General features: G+C 39.5%; 2 long non-coding RNA genes across 2 annotated transcripts; both read left to right on the top strand.

Annotated features, from left to right (window-relative positions):
* Window positions 1–11,253: 11,253 nt before the first annotated feature.
* Window positions 11,254–12,932, top strand: LOC309699425. The gene is made up of 4 exons (XR_014274339.1): window positions 11,254–11,336; window positions 11,448–11,868; window positions 12,168–12,336; window positions 12,432–12,932. It is a non-coding gene; the product is annotated as an uncharacterized lncRNA (long non-coding RNA).
* A 4,871-nt stretch (window positions 12,933–17,803) lies between these two features.
* Window positions 17,804–18,728, top strand: LOC309698426. Its single transcript, XR_014274099.1, has 3 exons — window positions 17,804–18,046; window positions 18,151–18,402; window positions 18,649–18,728. It is a non-coding gene; the product is annotated as an uncharacterized lncRNA (long non-coding RNA).
* Window positions 18,729–24,082: the final 5,354 nt, after the last annotated feature.

Raw genomic sequence — 24,082 nt, 5'->3', positions numbered from 1 at the left:
TTTTTCAACAGTTCTTCTTTGCTGAAGGGCTCAATCCATTTTTAGAAACTTGTTTAAAAATAAGTGAAATATAAATCAATTATTCATCCATCCAAATCTCTAATTCTTCCAATTCACTTCAATTCAATTCAATATGTAGGTGTGAAAACGCTTCTTTTTCGATCTGTGCATAGTTAACCACTGTTGGGGTCAGTGTCTTTGAAGCATATGTGGTTGGGTGTCCGTCCTGCATCAACACAGCTCCCAAACCATACTTGGATGCATCTACCTGTAGGTGTAGCTCCTTGGTCGTGTCGTAGTATGCCAGTATGGGGCCTGGTTCTCTGGTTATGAGATGCTTCATTTGCTGGAAGACTCTGTCGTGATTCTGATCCCAGACGAACTCCAAGTCTTGCTTGAGCAGCTGACGCAGCGGTGCGTTCACTTCTGATAGTCGCAGTGCGAATCTGGACAGGTAGTTCGCCATTCCAAGTCAAAGGAGCTTGCAAAGAGAGTATTCCAAGCATTGTCTCTAGCTCATTCTTATTCTCAGGAGGCGGCATGTCTTTGATGGCCTGTAGTTTCTTTGGGTCTGGCTGGATGCCCTCCCGGGTGAGTTTGTGTCCAAAGTAACTCACTTCTGTGGCACCTATGACACATTTCTCTGGATTGAGACACACGACGGGCATGGCGTCTGGGTCAATGTGTAAGTCGCATTCTCCTGGGAATATGCCCTTGAACATATCAGCAAACTCCTCCATGACACTTGTGGTCTGTACTGACATGACCAGCTTGACTAGGTTTAGATCCAGGCATGCTTTCAACCAAGGGACAATCAGCACGGAGTGCAAACATTATGAACAATACAACAATTACGACCAGTGTTGTGGGTAAGTCTAAATAAAGTAGATAAAATGATATACTTACTGATACAGTGTCTTGGTAGTCCTACTGACACCCAAAGTATTGTCAACTACAAATTAATCATATACATACATACGCTATCCAGCTGCTAACAAAACCCTAATCATGGCAGCACAGGCACAAGCTCTGAGAACAGGGTCCATAGAGGCTGGGGTCTATCACACCAGACAAAACCCCATGTGAAGTCTGTGTAAAGATGCCCCTGAGACAATCCAGCACATAACAGCAGGGTGCAAGATGCTAGCAAGTAGAGCATACATGGAACATCATAACCAAGTGGCTGGAATAGTACACAGGAACATCTGTGCCAATATGGCCTGGAAGTCAAAATGGGAGACGCCCACTAGGGTCGTGGAGAATGACCGAACTAAAATCTTGTGGGACTTCTAGATGCAGACAGAAAAAATGTTGATGGATAACCAACTGGACTTCTACTGTTTTCTTTCTTCTGTGGAAATCACAGAAGAAGATGGCTGTAGTGTTAGACGTAGCATTTCCGAATGACAGCAACATCAGGAAGAAAGAACACAAGAAGCTTGAGAAATACAGAGGGCACAGTCCTAGGAACAACTAAGATACTTTTGTATCTCAATCATCTTTTGTATGTATTATTGTAGGGTCTATCTTACAATATAAAGCACCTTGAGGTGACCGTTGTCGTGATTTGGCACGACATAAATAAAATTGACCTAAAATGAATTGAATACTGCACAGGGCCCTCAAGCTCCCAGGCTTCTTGTAGCAGACCTGAGCTTGACGGACAGAGCGCCCTGAGTGAGAGGGGAATTGTTGTTTTTTGGGTGTTTTTTTTTGCCAAATTACAAATGCAATATATGCTAAAAAGGAATTCATGGTTCAAGTTTAAACCTCATTTTATAATATAATACTTATATTATAAGTAAGACCAAACGCCCTTATGGGCGAGAGGGGAATTGTGTTTTGTTTTTGTTTTTTGTTTTTTTGCCAATTTCAAATGTGATTTATGCTAAAAAGACATTCTAGGTTCAAAATGTAAACTTGTTTTATAACATAAGTAATAAATTCAAATGAGTGATACTTCGCACTAACAACATCTCCAAAGGAAGATATGCAAATTATGTTAGTTAAGTTACATTTAAAGTTCCAAACGAGTAATCCTCCATTCCAAGTTCTGATATACACTATTGGTAAGAGATCACATGATAAAAGCAGAGGGCATGATGGGTTGGAAGATCTGAATGCTAAGATCCCCGTAGGTTATATGCAGAGCTGTTAGTGTTTCAGTTGAAGATTGTGGAATTACATAGAGGTAAGTTGGGATAAAATTCACTAAATCCTTCCAACTGTAAGATCCCAATCCCTAATCTCTTTTGTAACATTTAAATAGTAAAATTCCAACTATTAAATGTAAATCACTAATGTTTAAAAGATTTTAATTTCCCTGTTTCCCATTATTCTTATTTCGTTTTTTCATTTTTCTAGGTTTCCTTTCTTAATTCCTACGTGAATGGTGACATATTGTCACAGTCAAGAAACAAGTGAGTAACAAAATGTTTTTATTTTGTTCATACTTTTATACCTTGTAGCACCACACATTAAGACCTATGTAATTGTCTGTGAGCGCCCATTGAATTTATTTTAATCGTACTATCTGCGTATCATTTTGAGTGAAAAATGTTTTTAGGCTTCATCTGCCTGCTAGACAGATTATGTGTCAAATCAAAAAGGAACATAGCCCTACAGTAAATAAGTACACATACAGAAATCAGCGCATAGAGACATTGACCCTTGAAATTCTTTAACACTAACATCTTTTTCAACAGTTCTTCTTTGCTGAAGGGCTCAATCCATTTTTAGAAACTTGTTTAAAAATAAGTGAAATATAAATCAATTATTCATCCATCCAAATCTCTAATTCTTCCAATTCACTTCAATTCAATTCAATATGTAGGTGTGAAAACGCTTCTTTTTCGATCTGTGCATAGTTAACCACTGTTGGGGTCAGTGTCTTTGAAGCATATGCGGTTGGGTGTCCGTCCTGCATCAACACAGCTCCCAAACCATACTTGGATGCATCTACCTGTAGGTGTAGCTCCTTGGTCGTGTCGTAGTATGCCAGTATGGGGCCTGGTTCTCTGGTTATGAGATGCTTCATTTGCTGGAAGACTCTGTCGTGATTCTGATCCCAGACGAACTCCAAGTCTTGCTTGAGCAGCTGACGCAGCGGTGCGTTCACTTCTGATAGTCGCAGTGCGAATCTGGACAGGTAGTTCGCCATTCCAAGTCAAAGGAGCTTGCAAAGAGAGTATTCCAAGCATTGTCTCTAGCTCATTCTTATTCTCAGGAGCCGGCATGTCTTTGATGGCCTGTAGTTTCTTTGGGTCTGGCTGGATGCCCTCCCGGGTGAGTTTGTGTCCAAAGTAACTCACTTCTGTGGCACCTATGACACATTTCTCTGGATTGAGACACACGACGGGCATGGCGTCTGGGTCAATGTGTAAGTCGCATTCTCCTGGGAATATGCCCTTGAACATATCAGCAAACTCCTCCATGACACTTGTGGTCTGTACTGACATGACCAGCTTGACTAGGTTTAGATCCAGGCATGCTTTCAACCAAGGGACAATCAGCACGGAGTGCAAACCTTATGAACAATACAACAATTACGACCAGTGTTGTGGGTAAGTCTAAATAAAGTAGATAAAATGATATACTTACTGATACAGTGTCTTGGTAGTCCTACTGACACCCAAAGTATTGTCAACTACAAATTAATCATATACATACATACGCTATCCAGCTGCTAACAAAACCCTAATCATGGCAGCACAGGCACAAGCTCTGAGAACAGGGTCCATAGAGGCTGGGGTCTATCACACCAGACAAAACCCCATGTGAAGTCTGTGTAAAGATGCCCCTGAGACAATCCAGCACATAACAGCAGGGTGCAAGATGCTAGCAAGTAGAGCATACATGGAACATCATAACCAAGTGGCTGGAATAGTACACAGGAACATCTGTGCCAATATGGCCTGGAAGTCAAAATGGGAGACGCCCACTAGGGTCGTGGAGAATGACCGAACTAAAATCTTGTGGGACTTCTAGATGCAGACAGAAAAAATGTTGATGGATAACCAACTGGACTTCTACTGTTTTCTTTCTTCTGTGGAAATCACAGAAGAAGATGGCTGTAGTGTTAGACGTAGCATTTCCGAATGACAGCAACATCAGGAAGAAGGAACACAAGAAGCTTGAGAAATACAGAGGGCACAGTCCTAGGAACAACTAAGATACCTTTGTATCTCAATCATCTTTTGTATGTATTATTGTAGGGTCTATCTTACAATATAAAGCACCTTGAGGTGACCGTTGTCGTGATTTGGCACGACATAAATAAAATTGACCTAAAATGAATTGAATACTGCACAGGGCCCTCAAGCTCCCAGGCTTCTTGTAGCAGACCTGAGCTTGATGGACAGAGCGCCCTGAGTGAGAGGGGAATTGTTGTTTTTTGGGTGTTTTTTTTTGCCAAATTACAAATGCAATATATGCTAAAAAGGAATTCTAGGTTCAAGTTTAAACCTCATTTTATAATATAATACTTATATTATAAGTAAGACCAAACGCCCTTATGGGCGAGAGGGGAATTGTGTTTTGTTTTTGTTTTTTGTTTTTTTGCCAATTTCAAATGTGATTTATGCTAAAAAGACATTCTAGGTTCAAAATGTAAACTTGTTTTATAACATAAGTAATAAATTCAAATGAGTGATACTTCGCACTAACAACATCTCCAAAGGAAGATATGCAAATTATGTTAGTTAAGTTACATTTAAAGTTCCAAACGAGTAATCCTCCATTCCAAGTTCTGATATACACTATTGGTAAGAGATCACATGATAAAAGCAGAGGGCATGATGGGTTGGAAGATCTGAATGCTAAGATCCCCGTAGGTTATATGCAGAGCTGTTAGTGTTTCAGTTGAAGATTGTGGAATTACATAGAGGTAAGTTGGGATAAAATTCACTAAATCCTTCCAACTGTAAGATCCCAATCCCTAATCTCTTTTGTAACATTTAAATAGTAAAATTCCAACTATTAAATGTAAATCACTAATGTTTAAAAGATTTTAATTTCCCTGTTTCCCATTATTCTTATTTCGTTTTTTCATTTTTCTAGGTTTCCTTTCTTAATTCCTACGTGAATGGTGACATATTGTCACAGTCAAGAAACAAGTGAGTAACAAAATGTTTTTATTTTGTTCATACTTTTATACCTTGTAGCACCACACATTAAGACCTATGTAATTGTCTGTGAGCGCCCATTGAATTTATTTTAATCGTACTATCTGCGTATCATTTCGAGTGAAAAATGTTTTTAGGCTTCATCTGCCTGCTAGACAGATTATGTGTCAAATCAAAAAGGAACATAGCCCTACAGTAAATAAGTACACATACAGAAATCAGCGCATAGAGACATTGACCCTTGAAATTCTTTAACACTAACATCTTTTTCAACAGTTCTTCTTTGCTGAAGGGCTCAATCCATTTTTAGAAACTTGTTTAAAAATAAGTGAAATATAAATCAATTATTCATCCATCCAAATCTCTAATTCTTCCAATTCACTTCAATTCAATTCAATATGTAGGTGTGAAAACGCTTCTTTTTCGATCTGTGCATAGTTAACCACTGTTGGGGTCAGTGTCTTTGAAGCATATGCGGTTGGGTGTCCGTCCTGCATCAACACAGCTCCCAAACCATACTTGGATGCATCTACCTGTAGGTGTAGCTCCTTGGTCGTGTCGTAGTATGCCAGTATGGGGCCTGGTTCTCTGGTTATGAGATGCTTCATTTGCTGGAAGACTCTGTCGTGATTCTGATCCCAGACGAACTCCAAGTCTTGCTTGAGCAGCTGACGCAGCGGTGCGTTCACTTCTGATAGTCGCAGTGCGAATCTGGACAGGTAGTTCGCCATTCCAAGTCAAAGGAGCTTGCAAAGAGAGTATTCCAAGCATTGTCTCTAGCTCATTCTTATTCTCAGGAGCCGGCATGTCTTTGATGGCCTGTAGTTTCTTTGGGTCTGGCTGGATGCCCTCCCGGGTGAGTTTGTGTCCAAAGTAACTCACTTCTGTGGCACCTATGACACATTTCTCTGGATTGAGACACACGACGGGCATGGCGTCTGGGTCAATGTGTAAGTCGCATTCTCCTGGGAATATGCCCTTGAACATATCAGCAAACTCCTCCATGACACTTGTGGTCTGTACTGACATGACCAGCTTGACTAGGTTTAGATCCAGGCATGCTTTCAACCAAGGGACAATCAGCATGGAGTGCAAACCTTATGAACAATACAACAATTACGACCAGTGTTGTGGGTAAGTCTAAATAAAGTAGATAAAATGATATACTTACTGATACAGTGTCTTGGTAGTCCTACTGACACCCAAAGTATTGTCAACTACAAATTAATCATATACATACATACGCTATCCAGCTGCTAACAAAACCCTAATCATGGCAGCACAGGCACAAGCTCTGAGAACAGGGTCCATAGAGGCTGGGGTCTATCACACCAGACAAAACCCCATGTGAAGTCTGTGTAAAGATGCCCCTGAGACAATCCAGCACATAACAGCAGGGTGCAAGATGCTAGCAAGTAGAGCATACATGGAACATCATAACCAAGTGGCTGGAATAGTACACAGGAACATCTGTGCCAATATGGCCTGGAAGTCAAAATGGGAGACGCCCACTAGGGTCGTGGAGAATGACCGAACTAAAATCTTGTGGGACTTCTAGATGCAGACAGAAAAAATGTTGATGGATAACCAACTGGACTTCTACTGTTTTCTTTCTTCTGTGGAAATCACAGAAGAAGATGGCTGTAGTGTTAGACGTAGCATTTCCGAATGACAGCAACATCAGGAAGAAGGAACACAAGAAGCTTGAGAAATACAGAGGGCACAGTCCTAGGAACAACTAAGATACCTTTGTATCTCAATCATCTTTTGTATGTATTATTGTAGGGTCTATCTTACAATATAAAGCACCTTGAGGTGACCGTTGTCGTGATTTGGCACGACATAAATAAAATTGACCTAAAATGAATTGAATACTGCACAGGGCCCTCAAGCTCCCAGGCTTCTTGTAGCAGACCTGAGCTTGATGGACAGAGCGCCCTGAGTGAGAGGGGAATTGTTGTTTTTTGGGTGGTTTTTTTTGCCAAATTACAAATGCAATATATGCTAAAAAGGAATTCTAGGTTCAAGTTTAAACCTCATTTTATAATATAATACTTATATTATAAGTAAGACCAAACGCCCTTATGGGCGAGAGGGGAATTGTGTTTTGTTTTTGTTTTTTGTTTTTTTGCCAATTTCAAATGTGATTTATGCTAAAAAGACATTCTAGGTTCAAAATGTAAACTTGTTTTATAACATAAGTAATAAATTCAAATGAGTGATACTTCGCACTAACAACATCTCCAAAGGAAGATATGCAAATTATGTTAGTTAAGTTACATTTAAAGTTCCAAACGAGTAATCCTCCATTCCAAGTTCTGATATACACTATTGGTAAGAGATCACATGATAAAAGCAGAGGGCATGATGGGTTGGAAGATCTGAATGCTAAGATCCCCGTAGGTTATATGCAGAGCTGTTAGTGTTTCAGTTGAAGATTGTGGAATTACATAGAGGTAAGTTGGGATAAAATTCACTAAATCCTTCCAACTGTAAGATCCCAATCCCTAATCTCTTTTGTAACATTTAAATAGTAAAATTCCAACTATTAAATGTAAATCACTAATGTTTAAAAGATTTTAATTTCCCTGTTTCCCATTATTCTTATTTCGTTTTTTCATTTTTCTAGGTTTCCTTTCTTAATTCCTACGTGAATGGTGACATATTGTCACAGTCAAGAAACAAGTGAGTAACAAAATGTTTTTATTTTGTTCATACTTTTATACCTTGTAGCACCACACATTAAGACCTATGTAATTGTCTGTGAGCGCCCATTGAATTTATTTTAATCGTACTATCTGCGTATCATTTCGAGTGAAAAATGTTTTTAGGCTTCATCTGCCTGCTAGACAGATTATGTGTCAAATCAAAAAGGAACATAGCCCTACAGTAAATAAGTACACATACAGAAATCAGCGCATAGAGACATTGACCCTTGAAATTCTTTAACACTAACATCTTTTTCAACAGTTCTTCTTTGCTGAAGGGCTCAATCCATTTTTAGAAACTTGTTTAAAAATAAGTGAAATATAAATCAATTATTCATCCATCCAAATCTCTAATTCTTCCAATTCACTTCAATTCAATTCAATATGTAGGTGTGAAAACGCTTCTTTTTCGATCTGTGCATAGTTAACCACTGTTGGGGTCAGTGTCTTTGAAGCATATGCGGTTGGGTGTCCGTCCTGCATCAACACAGCTCCCAAACCATACTTGGATGCATCTACCTGTAGGTGTAGCTCCTTGGTCGTGTCGTAGTATGCCAGTATGGGGCCTGGTTCTCTGGTTATGAGATGCTTCATTTGCTGGAAGACTCTGTCGTGATTCTGATCCCAGACGAACTCCAAGTCTTGCTTGAGCAGCTGACGCAGCGGTGCGTTCACTTCTGATAGTCGCAGTGCGAATCTGGACAGGTAGTTCGCCATTCCAAGTCAAAGGAGCTTGCAAAGAGAGTATTCCAAGCATTGTCTCTAGCTCATTCTTATTCTCAGGAGCCGGCATGTCTTTGATGGCCTGTAGTTTCTTTGGGTCTGGCTGGATGCCCTCCCGGGTGAGTTTGTGTCCAAAGTAACTCACTTCTGTGGCACCTATGACACATTTCTCTGGATTGAGACACACGACGGGCATGGCGTCTGGGTCAATGTGTAAGTCGCATTCTCCTGGGAATATGCCCTTGAACATATCAGCAAACTCCTCCATGACACTTGTGGTCTGTACTGACATGACCAGCTTGACTAGGTTTAGATCCAGGCATGCTTTCAACCAAGGGACAATCAGCATGGAGTGCAAACATTATGAACAATACAACAATTACGACCAGTGTTGTGGGTAAGTCTAAATAAAGTAGATAAAATGATATACTTACTTATACAGAGTCTTGGTAGTCCTACTGACACCCAAAGTATTGTCAACTACAAATTAATCATATACATACATACGCTATCCAGCTGCTAACAAAACCCTAATCATGGCAGCACAGGCACAAGCTCTGAGAACAGGGTCCATAGAGGCTGGGGTCTATCACACCAGACAAAACCCCATGTGAAGTCTGTGTAAAGATGCCCCTGAGACAATCCAGCACATAACAGCAGGGTGCAAGATGCTAGCAAGTAGAGCATACATGGAACATCATAACCAAGTGGCTGGAATAGTACACAGGAACATCTGTGCCAATATGGCCTGGAAGTCAAAATGGGAGACGCCCACTAGGGTCGTGGAGAATGACCGAACTAAAATCTTGTGGGACTTCTAGATGCAGACAGAAAAAATGTTGATGGATAACCAACTGGACTTCTACTGTTTTCTTTCTTCTGTGGAAATCACAGAAGAAGATGGCTGTAGTGTTAGACGTAGCATTTCCGAATGACAGCAACATCAGGAAGAAGGAACACAAGAAGCTTGAGAAATACAGAGGGCACAGTCCTAGGAACAACTAAGATACCTTTGTATCTCAATCATCTTTTGTATGTATTATTGTAGGGTCTATCTTACAATATAAAGCACCTTGAGGTGACCGTTGTCGTGATTTGGCACGACATAAATAAAATTGACCTAAAATGAATTGAATACTGCACAGGGCCCTCAAGCTCCCAGGCTTCTTGTAGCAGACCTGAGCTTGATGGACAGAGCGCCCTGAGTGAGAGGGGAATTGTTGTTTTTTGGGTGGTTTTTTTTGCCAAATTACAAATGCAATATATGCTAAAAAGGAATTCTAGGTTCAAGTTTAAACCTCATTTTATAATATAATACTTATATTATAAGTAAGACCAAACGCCCTTATGGGCGAGAGGGGAATTGTGTTTTGTTTTTGTTTTTTGTTTTTTTGCCAATTTCAAATGTGATTTATGCTAAAAAGACATTCTAGGTTCAAAATGTAAACTTGTTTTATAACATAAGTAATAAATTCAAATGAGTGATACTTCGCACTAACAACATCTCCAAAGGAAGATATGCAAATTATGTTAGTTAAGTTACATTTAAAGTTCCAAACGAGTAATCCTCCATTCCAAGTTCTGATATACACTATTGGTAAGAGATCACATGATAAAAGCAGAGGGCATGATGGGTTGGAAGATCTGAATGCTAAGATCCCCGTAGGTTATATGCAGAGCTGTTAGTGTTTCAGTTGAAGATTGTGGAATTACATAGAGGTAAGTTGGGATAAAATTCACTAAATCCTTCCAACTGTAAGATCCCAATCCCTAATCTCTTTTGTAACATTTAAATAGTAAAATTCCAACTATTAAATGTAAATCACTAATGTTTAAAAGATTTTAATTTCCCTGTTTCCCATTATTCTTATTTCGTTTTTTCATTTTTCTAGGTTTCCTTTCTTAATTCCTACGTGAATGGTGACATATTGTCACAGTCAAGAAACAAGTGAGTAACAAAATGTTTTTATTTTGTTCATACTTTTATACCTTGTAGCACCACACATTAAGACCTATGTAATTGTCTGTGAGCGCCCATTGAATTTATTTTAATCGTACTATCTGCGTATCATTTCGAGTGAAAAATGTTTTTAGGCTTCATCTGCCTGCTAGACAGATTATGTGTCAAATCAAAAAGGAACATAGCCCTACAGTAAATAAGTACACATACAGAAATCAGCGCATAGAGACATTGACCCTTGAAATTCTTTAACAACACAAATTTGCGATGCTTCCAAATCTTAAATAACCGTCCATGTTAAAAAGGAGTTCTTCCTTCAAACTGCCATTAAAATGCCACCAAAGTCCTGATTCCAATTCAAAGTGGTAGGCTTTTTATATATATATCAAGGTTTTCTTATATTTCTCTTCTTATTTTTCAAGTATTGGGACATATGCTCCTCAATTTGAAGACTTGTTGGCAAAAAATTATTCACCTGTTCTGATGTGTATTCTTCTCTACAGGAAAAATGCCACGTCAGATGACAGATTGCCCAATATGCTTGATTCCATATGTTGCAGTTGGGCAGCATTTAAAAAAATACCACCATGTTGTAAACAAAGAAGAATTACATTTGCTGCTAAATTACTGCTCTACAGTGTAAGTCACTGTCATACAGTATATGAAAAAACATTGCTACAATTTAAAGTGGTAGTTGTAGTTACATTTGTCAAACTGGATGTGATATGCAGTTACAGGGGCAGGCTGGACTGTCCAGTATGTAAAGTTAAAAACCGTATAAGACTGGACAAGCACTTGGAAAATGTCCACTGTGAGATTGAGGTTAGTGTTTTGTATAGCTTACATTTTGTTGTTAAATTAGAATGCATTCTTATGTGACATGTTTCACTAACTTTCTCAAACATTGCTGTTCTATTGTTTATACCCTTTCAGAAATCAGATCAGAAGAAAGTAATGAGGACAGCGAAACGATTGGCTAATCTGAAAGCCCTCAAAGCTCTCAGACGTTCAAATCCACAGCCTCCAATGGTGACCTCACTGGACATAGAGCAGCTGACTGAAAGCAGTGATCAAGAGGAGCAAAGTGATAGCAGTGATACCAGTGAAGAATCTGCAGAGATTAGAGAAGACAGCTCAGTCCATTCCCCTGTCAATCAGTCAGATGATGCTCAAGTCCAACATCAGACTTGCAAAAATTGCAAAGAACTGCATTTGAAACTACAACAACTGAAAAGTAAACTGAAAAGACTGAAATCCTCTAAGGATAAACCTGGCCTCAAACCCCTCAACCCCCCAAAGCGCCAGAAATTTGAAAGACATAAACCTGACCCAACAGCCCGGCTTCCTAAATTTGGTATGAATTATTTAACAAAAGTGTTTTTTGTTGTGTAGTGTAATGTGAATTTGGATAACTGGTTGTTCTATTTATTATTGTAGGCTCTATCTTAAAGTATAAAGTGCCTTGAGGCAAATGTTGTTGTGACTTGAATGGAATTTAATTGAATTCTATCAAGGAAGTTAAATCCTGCTAATTAGCAATATCTTCCAAATATCATTGTCAACCAATTCAATTAGAAGAATGTTTTCTGTACTTCATCAATTTTTCATGACACTCCTAATTGCTATGTTGTTACTACACTTTATTTTAAACAGAGAAAGTCCTGAATGCTTGGTTTCAGCACATTTGTGGAACAAGTAAAAAGGATGTCGACAACGCCAAACAACGGGTCCATCATGTCCGTGCCTGGGCATATTTCATGTCTCACAATCAAGTCCCTGCAATGACGTTTGCATTTATGGACAACAGAGAAAGACTGACTGAGTACATTTTTACAAATATCTGTGATATATTAGTCCAGTAATCTCAATAATACTAAAGTGATTACTGATTTGTGTTTGTTTGTGGGCCTTTTTTAGATGGACAACTTATCTGAATAAACATGCCGTGACAACCAAAAGGATTCGGATTGGAAATGTGAGGGCGTTCTTGAAATTTCTAATTGATGCACAACTGCCAGAGGTCAGAGCCTCCCGTAAGGCTTTAAAGGGGACTTTATTTGCACTTCAGTTGGAAATGAAGAAGAGCAGAAGGGAGTTACACACCCACAGGCAAGCCATCCGGATCAAAAAATCACGTAAGATCCAACTTTACTACTTATTCATCACTGTCGTTACCTAGCATGTGTAACAAATACATTATTTATAAATGTCACAATGTCATTACTGTGATGTAGTGAGGAAGGAGGACTCAAAATGTTATAATCTAAAGTATAAATTGTATACAAGTATATATTTTCTGTGCTGTATTTACACAGTGGCATGCAAAAGTTTGTGGAACCCTGATAACTTTCATGGTTTTTCTTTATTAATCATTGGTTGCTTGGATTAGCAATTTCAGTTCAACATATCATATAGCGGACAAACACAATGATATTTCAGAAGTACCACTGTATACTGAAGGAAACTGTTTCCAGGGCCTACTCCGTGGATCGGCTTCCTCCGAGGCGTGGACGTCTATCAGCAGAGAATGTACCTTCACCTATCAGCAGAGAATGTCCCTTAGTCTGTAACACAGTCAAATATATTCTCAAGTAATATTCAAGCATGCCATTCAGCGTGTTAGTACGAGCAGCTCGGGAGCAGCTTGGGAGAACAAGAAAACAGAGACTGCTTTAGATTGTCTTCCCAAAGTGACTCAACTTTATTCACAAGTACAACAGTTTATATAGAGGGTAAAATTCATGAGACAGCAGATTATCAGTTTAAACCAGTACAGACCAAGATAAGGCAGCGTCTTCCTGCCCTTGGGTGAAGAAGCATCCTTTGTGTAGTTTATTAGTTCAGCTACAATTGTGATTATCTCAGCGACATATTTTCAAGGCACAAAACGAAGAGTTCTTACATTAGTGAAATCTGAAACAAACCATTTGGCCTTCAACAGGCGTCTAAAAGATTAAGAAACTAATGTAGCTGAGGGAGTGATCTCTGTGGTATTTCAACCTTGTACCAGCCTGTGATTCTCACACATCAATTCTTGGGTCAAAGAGAAAAATAACTAAAACAAAGGGGGCCTTATTGAATGACAGAGTTTTCCTGCATAATGTCACTATAAAACAATATCCAGTAAATGCTACCATGGTACTAAAATACCTAACATATACAATGTACAAAACAGAAAGTAAACAGAAACTAGGAAATGCAGAGCTGTTAGGCTTCATTTTCTAGTTTCTGTTTACTTTCTTTTTATCTACTTTCTACATGGGAAAACAGTATGTCACCACAAGGAAACAGAGGCACACCATGGATACTAATTCGTATACAAAGTTCAGGAGGACAAAAATAAAGCAGAGAGAATCTACCACAGATCTAGAAAACAAAATTGATCAGGGGGTAAATGAATTAAACTAAACAACATAAAATTGGCACCAAAAACAGGAAACGTGACCAGTAACTAACCAGTAGCAACACATAACTAAACATACAAATGCAGAAAGAAAAAACATAAAATATCTAAACAATAAGCAAACTAGTAATCAAATTAAAGATACCTACTGATAAAATGAACTATACTGTCAAAAAACACAAAGACAAAAATGGTCAAGGAAATGAGACTATCAAAATTTAGGATATTGATATTTCCTTTTTTCAATTCAATTCAATTCAATTTTATTTATATAGCGCCAAATCACAACAAAAGTCGCCTCAAGGCGCTTCATAGATACAGAGAAAAACCCAACAATCATATGACCCCCTATGATCAAGCACTTTGGCGACAGTGGGAAGGAAAAACTCCCTTTTAACAGGAAGAAACCTCCGGCAGAACCAGGCTCAGGGAGGGGCGGCCATCTGCTGCGACTGGTTGGGGTGAGAGAAGGAAGACAGGATAAAGACATGCTGTGGAAGAGAGACAGAGGTTAATAACAGATATGATTCAATGCAGAGAGGTCTATTAATACATAGTGAGTGAGAAAGGTGACTGGAAAGGAAAAACTCAATGCATCATGGGAATCCCCCGGCACCCTACATCTATTGCAGCATAACTAAGGGAGGATTCAGGGTCACCTGGTCCAGCCCTAACTATATGCTTTAGCAAAAAGGAAAGTTTTAAGCCTAATCTTAAAAGTAGAGATAGTGTCTGTCTCCCGAATCCAAATTGGAAGCTGGTTCCACAGAAGAGGGGCCTGAAAACTGAAGGCTCTGCCTCCCATTCTACTTTTAAATACTCTAGGAACAACAAGTAGGCCTGCAGAGCGAGAGCGAAGCGCTCTAATAGGGTGATATGGTACTACAAGGTCATTAAGATAAGATGGGGCCTGATTATTTAAGACCTTGTATGTGAGGAGCAGGATTTTGAATTCAATTCTGGATTTAACAGGAAGCCAATGAAGGGAAGCCAAAACAGGAGAAATATGCTCTCTCTTTCTAGTCCCTGGCAGGACTCTTGCTGCAGCATTTTGGATTAGTTGAAGGCTTTTCAGCGAGTTTTTTGGACATCCTGATAATAATGAATTACAGTAGTCCAGCCTGGAAGTAATAAATGCATGAACTAGTTTTTCAGCGTCACTCTGAGACAGGATATTTCTAATTTTAGAGATGTTGCGCAAATGGAAGAAAGCAGTCTTACATATTTGTTTAATATATGCGTTGAAGGACATGTCCTGGTCAAAAATTACTCCAAGGTTCCTCACAGCGTTACTGGAGGCCAAGGTAATGCCATCCAGAGTAAGAATCTGGTTAGATACCATATTTCTAAGATTTTCAGGGCCGAGTACAATAACCTCAGTTTGATCTGAATTAAGAAGCAGAAAGTTAGCGGCCATCCAGGTCTTTATGTCTTTAAGACATTCCGGCAGTTTAACTAATTGGTGTGTGTCATCTGGCTTCATGGACAGATATAGCTGGGTGCCATCAGCATAGCAGTGAAAATGTATGCTATGTCTTCTAATGATACTGCCCAAGGGAAGCATGTATAATGTAAACAGAATTGGTCCTAGCACTGAACCCTGTGGAACTCCATAATTAACCTCAGTGTGTGAAGAGGACTCTCCATTTACATGCCCAAATTGGAGTCTATTAGATAGATATGATACAAACCACTGCAGCGCAGTACCTGTAATACCTACAGCATGTTCTAATCGCTCTAATAGGATATTATGGTCGACAGTATCGAACGCTGCACTGAGGTCTAGCAGGACAAGCACAGAGATGAGTCCACTGTCAGAGGCCATAAGAAGATCATTTGTAACCTTCACTAAAGCTGTTTCTGTGCTGTGCTGAGCTCTGAAACCTGACTGAAACTCTTCAAATAAACCATTCCTCTGCAGATGATCTGTTAGCTGTTTGACAACTACTTTTTCAAGGATTTTTGATATGAAAGGAAGGTTGGAGATTGGCCTATAATTAGCTAAGACTGCTGGGTCTAGAGATGGCTTTTTGAGTAAAGGTTTAACTACAGCCAGCTTGAAGGCCTGTGGTACATAGCCGATTATTAGAGATAGGTTGATCATATTTAAGATCGAAGAATTAATTTTTCACATGAATGTGTTATATTCAGTACTAAGCTTGGTAAACTTGGAAAGTTTAGGAAGAAGGATAAATAAATTGAAAGGGTTAGTATTCTGGATTGGAAAGTAAGATTTAAGTTAAAAATGGCAATCCAATTCATTTTCATATACTGTGAGCTCTGGTCGCCAGTTCTTCTTCCTTACAAAATAATTTTTTGAAAAAAATTAGGTCTAAACTACAACCTGTTGTTTTTGTGCACCCCTGTTGTTTTTCAGGATGTTTCTTCATAAATCATTGGTTGCTTGAATTAGCAATTTCAATTCAATATATCATAAAAATCTGTATTAGGTCTGAAATACAACCTGTTTTATATTTACATCATTGCGTGCAGCATGAATGAGCATGACTGGAGCTGCAGGAACATAAAAACATTCTGTGTCTTTTAGAAATGCTTGTAGATCCTGTCCACATCACTGATTTTCTCAAGAAGGCCACCACACACATCCCTGAAGCACTTGGTAAGTGTGTAGTTCATTTCTCCATAAGGACAACTCTAATAACCCCAATAATATCTCTGCTAATGAGAAATTATATAATATTTACTTACCAGCTGTAATCTGTATGTATATATAGTTCAGAATCTCAGATTTACAGAAATATATGACAGAACTTTTTGCTTTCAATTATAACAGACTGCTCATTTATAATCACTTGTTGGACTTTTTGATTTTTCTTCAAATATATAATACATATACAAACAGTAGCATTTGTGATGTTTATATAGGATTATATTAGGGGGAGTATATAGCAATATAATCAGTGTTGGGAAGGTTACTTTTCAAATGTATTCCGTTACAGAATACAGAATACATGCCCCAAAATGTATTCTGTAACGTATTCCGTTACGTTACTCAATGACAGTAACGTATTCTGAATACTTTGGATTACTTAATATATTATCATGCTTTTTACAACAACGTGAATGTACTATTGCTGTGTGATTTATTACTATTACTGAAGGTCCGCGACTCCGAACTGTAGTAAAGGGACCTCTGACTAATACGGCGGGGTCCCTGTCGGCTCGTAGCCGAAAAATAGCTTTACTTTGTTGTGTGGGTCAACTTTTCTTGCGAGAGACAGAGAGAGGCGTTGAAAGGCTGCTCCAACGGAACTTATTGTTTTCGGAGGAAAACACGAACACGGTGTACAGTCGAGTCTTATTAGCTTACTTACAACTGGGCTCGTCAGGCTCTCTTCTTGGCTGAAGTGGTTATTATTATATTTACATGCTTCCAGCTCCTGTTTTTCCTCGACGACAACACGTACCTTTCCACTCCCCTTTTTCTCCCTCCTCGCGCTCACAGACCCATAACGTGTATGGCAGTCCATTCTCCCTGCAACACTGACTACACTGCCCATGATGCTACATTCTTTAGAGCTATGCTTGTAGCATTCTGCCTGTTAGCTTAGCACAACAACAACAACAAAAAGGCGCTCTCTCACCCAGGAAACACACAGTCGCAGAGAGAGAGAGAGAGCGTCGCCCTGTAACCATGGCAACCGTAACGCTGCCGCCTGGAACAACAGAACGTAGCTGTCAAACAAAACCCAAACAGTCCTGACCCGCGACAAAATGAAACAGGAAAGTACTGCAGTGTAATCCATTTATTTCAACAAAGTAACTGTATTCTGAATACCACCTTTTTAAACGGTAACTGTAACGGAATACAGTTACTCATATTTTGTATTCTAAATACGTAATGGCGGTACATGTATTCCGTTACTCCCCAACACTGAATATAATGGATATGCTTCCCTATCCCTTGTGTCTTACTGTGCAACCTCTATGTTACTCAATAGTCGAGCTTGAGAAAAATCCCACAACTGAGAACCTAGACTGGTTCTATGGTCTTCTGGCTGGATTTGTCATCTGCACAACTGGGCACAGAAGAGGCGTCATATCAAATATGACAGTTGAGGAAGTTGGCACTGCTGAAGCGGATGGTGATGGCCGGCGGATAATCAGAGTAAAATCATTAAGCAATTATTTCTCTCCCTGATTAAAGATATTTTCTTACCAGCGACATCAATGACTGTGTGCAATGTAATTTAGTTGCTGATTCTTTTACAGGTAAAAGAGCACAAGACCAAGGAAACATTTGGCCATGCACTTGTTCCCCTAACGAAAGACGAATACATATGGTTTCACCGCTTTGTGTACCACCGCCACAGATACCCTGGTGTATCATCACAATTGATTTTTGCCAACACCAATGGAGGGCCTTATGCTAAGATGCTGACATCGTTCCAAGATGCATGGAGGAAGTTTGGTATCCCAGGAAAACCAAACTTCTCTATGATTAGGAGCAGCATCAGCACTTTTGTGAGTAGTTTCCACTTTATGGTGATTCAGTGTTTTTACCTTCCTATCTTTTTAGAGTGATGATATAAAACAGTCACCCTTCCTGGTTTTACTCCCAGTGTTATAATGTTGAAAGGACATTTCTTTTTCTTTTTATTGTCTTCTGTTGTACTTCTTTTTGTGGTTCTGTCCTTAGCTCTGCAAATCTCCTTGAAAATGTCAAATGTTAGTGCAATTAATAACATTATTTAATGTTTACATTTGTAGAGTGGGAGATCCTTGGGAACCCAAAGCAAGGTACAAGTCCACCGGATGATGTGCTATTCTGACGCAACTGCAGAGAGACCTTATGAGGCAGATTTAAACTTTGACGAAGCCTTCAAGTGCCGCAACAATGCTGCAAAAGCACTTGCTGTGAACAATAGAACCAGAGACTCTGAGGAATCTACAACCTCAGAAGACAATGAAGATGTGTTGCAGAGAAGATATGCTGGACCAAAGAAAAGAAAGTCTAGTCAAAATGCCACAAGAGGAGAAATTGTGAAAAAGAAGACCAAACAGCACGCAAACACCATTGACACAGACACATCTGGAAAACACCGACATAAACAGAGTGGCAGGGGAAGAGCAAAAGTGACTACAGAGAGTAGTGAAAGTGAAGATTATGATGATAACCATGAACACATTGACCTTACAGCAGCAGGTACATTGGGATCCACCAAAGGTAAAGATAATGCTAAAGAAAAGGGAAAAGCCACAAAGGACAGAGGAGACTTGTATAGTCATACTCAGTTTCTTAAAAACAAGTTCAAATGTTGGGAATATCCTAAAATTATCTTAGAAAGAAATGCAATCCAAACACAAATACAAAAAGTTGTTAGACCAAAGGAAACAACTGAGGGTGTGAACCAAACACAAACAGAGACAATAGATGAAGACAATGAAGCCTTGAGGCCAGAAAGTTTGAGTGAAAATGAAAACAGTATGGAAACAGTGACTACAGATAACGAAGAAGACAAAGCTGAAGATGAAAATGGTCCCTTGTTGAACACAACAGACATAGACCAAGAAGTTTCCAGTGGAGTAGTGAGAAAAACTACAGAAAAAATAAAAGGAACGAGCACAGAGGACATAGGCAGAGATAAACATGGACCACAGAAAAAGACAACAACCGAGGAAAAATGCAATTTGAGATCAGAAGGAACAACAGAGGAAGGAATGAGAACACAGACAGAGACTACAGAAAAAGACAAAGCACTCAGCACAGAGGACACAGACATAAAGGAACAGAGACCACAGATGGAGACCGCGGTCAAAGAAAAAAACATTTTGAGAGCAGGAGTTACAACAGAGGAAGGAATGACAACACAGAGAGAGACTACAGAAAAAGAGAAAGGGTTGAGCACAAATGACAATGGGCAACACACAGTAACTACAGATAAAGACAAAGCACTCAGCACAGAGGACACAGACATAAAGGAACAGAGACCACAGATGGAGACCACAGCTGAAGAAAAAAATGATTTGAGATCAGAAGGAACAACAGAGGAAGGAATGAGACCACAAACAGAGACTACAGACAAAGACAAAGCACTGAGAACAGAGGACAAAGACATAAAGGAACAGGGACCACAGATGGAGACCAGGGTTAAAGAAAAAAACAATTTGAGAACAGAAGGAACAACTGAAAACAAAGACACAGTTAGAGTAAAAGAAGATGGCCCTGGGACTAGCTATGAGTCTCTGGTGGCACACCCAAAAAAGAGGAAAAGTTCTCTAATGAAGAAAAGCTCTTTGGCGAAGTGTGATGAAAGCAAAGAAACAAGGCAAAAGGGCAACAAGCGAGAAAGAAAAAGACCAAAGAGCCTGACTGCAAAACAGCTGTTAAGTCCAAAGATGCTCAGAAGTCACAAGACTAAAGAGGCACCTAAAGATACCAGCAAAAGACAAAAAGTCATACAAAGAGTCAGAGAAATTACAAGAAAAAATAAGGAAAAGAACAAAGGATTGAGCACAATTGACATAGCTGAAGATAAAAATGGGCAACATACAGAGACTACAGAAAAAGACAAAGCACTCAGCACAGAGGACAAAGACATAAAGGAACAGGGACCACAGATGGAGACCACAGCTGAAGAAAAAAACGATTTGAGATCAGAAGGAACAACAGAGGAAGGAATGAGACCACAGACAGAGACTACAGACAAAGACAAAGCACTGAGCACAGAGGACACAGACATAAAGGAACAGAGACCACAGATGGAGACCACAGCTGAAGAAAAACATAATTTGAGATCAGAAGGAACAACAGAGGAAGGAATGAGAACACAGACAGAGACTACAGAAAAAGACAAAGCACTCAGCACAGAGGACACAGACATAAAGGAACAGGGACCACAGATGGAGACCAGGGTTAAAGAAAAAAACGATTTGAGAGAAGAAGGAACAACTGAAAACAAAGACACAGTTAGAGTAAAAGAAGATGGCCCTGGGACTAGCTATGAGTCTCCAGTGGCACACCCAAAAAAGATGAAAAGGTCTCTAATGAAGAAAAGCTCTTTGGCGAAGTGTGATGAAAGCAAAGAAACAAGGCAAAAGGGCAACAAGCGAGAAAGAAAAAGACCAAAGAGCCTGACTGCAAAACAGCTGTTAAGTCCAAAGATGCTCAGAAGTCACAAGACTAAAGAGGCACCTAAAGATACCAGCAAAAGACAAAAAGTCATACAAAGACTCAGAGAAATTACAAGAAAGCATAAGGAAAAGAACAAAGGATTGAGCACAATTGACATAGCTGAAGATAAAAATGGGCAACATACAGAGACTACAGATAAAGACAAAGCACTCAGCACAGAGGACACAGACATAAAGGAACAGGGACCACAGATGGAGACCACAGCTGAAGAAAAAAATTATTTGAGATCAGAAGGAACAACAGAGGAAGGAATGAGACCACAGACAGAGACTACAGACAAAGACAAAGCACTGAGCACAGAGGACACAGACATAAAGGAACAGGGACCACAGATGGAGACCACAGTTAAAGAAAAAAACGATTTGAGATCAGGAGATACAACAGAGGAAGGAATGAAAACACAATGACAACACAAGGACAAGGTCATGTCCAGAGTGAGAATGTGAATGTTAGATCCTGTTGATCTCAGAGTTCTTTGGTTGCAATTTTTAATTATACTAAATTTTCAAGACCTTTGTGATCATGTGAGTTTTTTTGTTACTGATTTTACACAGTTGCTCTGGGTTTTTTTTTCTTTACATTTTACTCACTTTGATCATGCAAGTTTTTTAGTTAAGTTTAAGTATTGTTTTTATTTTTTTACTTCTAAAATAATAGTTGTTTAAAAAAAGACAAAATTTGATATGCATATGTTGTTTATAACCAATGCCAAATGGAGAAAAATAAAATCAATAAAAAAAATTCTGTTCAATTTGAAAATGACGTGTCTTTGTTCTACAATCATTAGTCATGGATTTCATTTCCAAGCTGTAATTCCAAATAACTCATATTTTATACAGGCATGCTATGTAGATGTTATTAATAACATTAGCTGAATTAACACAAATAAAAGTCCTCACAAATTATACCTGATTCCAAATAACAACATTGTGATGTGTTTAATGGTAAGCCCAATTACAATTTCTTCTATCTAAATAACTAATTATTCAGTTTTTTTCAATCCAATTTTGGCAAAGAAATGTCTAATGTTTCATTTTTTTCCCATCCCATTTCCTAATGCAAACCATAGAAAATAAATCTTAATCAATTATTCAAAGATATTAAGGGATTTTTTTTTTACTTTTCTCTGTATGCAGTGTGTCTTTGGAAATCGATCCCCCCCCCCCCCCCCCCCCCCCAAAAAAAAAAAAAAAAAAAAACCAGAATAAAAACATCAATCATAGCAGGTGTGTTTTACTGTTTATTCTTTATGCGTTTGACTTCTCAGATTTATTGGTTTTAACTGATGCTGTAGATATTAAAAATTATTTGTGCTCCAATTAGTGGAAATGCAAATGTGAAGTGTTGTTCAAAATAAATCTGTGAAGGTTCTCAGTAATTCAGGTCATCCTAGTTTAGGTCATCGTAGACCCCCTGGGGGTCACTCCTTTAGGGATTAAATCTGGGATTCTCCACCATTTCAAGACTCAAGAGGTTTATTGTCATTTCGTATGGTGTTACCCAGCCTGAAACGAAATACTGTCTCTCACCAGCCTCTACAGTGCAATAAGCAATATGTTTGACCTTAGAACTGAAGAAGCTTCTTGGTAGAGAAGTGAAACATCGGCAAGCAACATAAGGAAATCCAGGCATTTTTCCTTCCAAGCTCCCTAGAAAGCTCACAATGAAGCACCCTTTGGTCAACTCCAGAGCCAACAAGCTGAACATCCTGTATAAGAACTTTGTAGGTAAGAGCAGTTTCTCTTCTTAATACACTGATATTTTATACATTATAATAAATCCAATCATGTTTACATTTTATTCGTAGAAACTGATAACTTTCAGGTGCAGACGTGGATGTTTGGACAAATTGTTCATGTAGATAATCCTCATTGCTGTTTTTTGTGATCATTGCACTCTATGTGATTATTTTGCTCCTGCTGTATTTCAACAACTTCTCACGGCTAGCGGAGTGAGCTGTGTAGAGGAATAACTGAGGACCCAAAAGGTGAAAACAGAAAGTCCACGAGAAACGCAGGAGCTCACGGAACAGTTCACTGATGGTTCAAGGGTTGACCCGTAGGCCATGAGCACAATAGTCCAAAAAGGTTCAGCTCAGGAGGCCCACTGTGTGAAAAGCTGGTCCGGAGGCCGGCTGTACAGAAGGTTCCTGGGACCTTCCAGCGGATGCAGAAGACAGCTGAGGTGATCCCTCGGACTCTCCAGTGGAGGCAGATGACTGGATGGGACCCTCCGACCCTCCAGCGGAGACAGACATGGACCCAGTAAGTACAGGGACCTCAGGCAGACAAAGAGAGGAACCAGCAGTTGCAGGGACCTCTGACAGATACAGAGCAAAACCAGCTGATGCAGGGACCTCTGGCAAGCACAAAACAGAACCGGTAGGCTCAGAGACCTCTGGTATTCCTTACACTGGCTGGAGTTGAGCAGCAAATTGGTTTGGCTCAGGTAGCAACAGCGGGATGCAGTCCTCAGGGAGCTGAAAATGTTCACCAACAAACCCAGCAGAGGACGGAGGCGGAAGGTGAAGTAGTTGTTGGCGCTGGTGTCTTAACCTCCAAGGGTCTTGAGTCGGCTGGTGGCTGGCACTCAGCCTCTGGGAGGCCCTGGAGGGAGTTACTGTCTCTAACATGGCCAGCTTTTTGAGAACCATTAAATGTTTCTATGAAGTGTGTTCCCTGCTTAAGATGAGTAGTTGAAGATGATGGCTGAACCAATGAGTGGACTGATGGCTGAGCTAAAGGCAACTGAGCACATAACTGAGCTAGGGGCGACTGAGCGATGGACTGAACAGGAAGTTGAACTAATGGCTGAGGTGCAGGCCCTGCTAATGGCTGAGCTAGCGGCAACACAGGAGACTTGGATAGTGGCAATACAGGAAATTTGGATAGGAGACTGAACTAAGGGCGACTGAGCTGAGCGTGACTGAACTGAGGGTGACTGAACAGGAGACTGAGCTAATGACTGAAGTAATTGTTGAGGTGAAAATGGAGCTGGTGGCAGAGTTGA

This window comes from Aulonocara stuartgranti (assembly GCF_965226115.1).
Source record: "Aulonocara stuartgranti genome assembly, chromosome: 22".
NCBI lineage: Eukaryota > Metazoa > Chordata > Actinopteri > Cichliformes > Cichlidae > Aulonocara > Aulonocara stuartgranti.
Note: the sequence above shows the minus strand (reverse complement) of the source record. Positions and strands in the feature narration are given on the sequence as shown.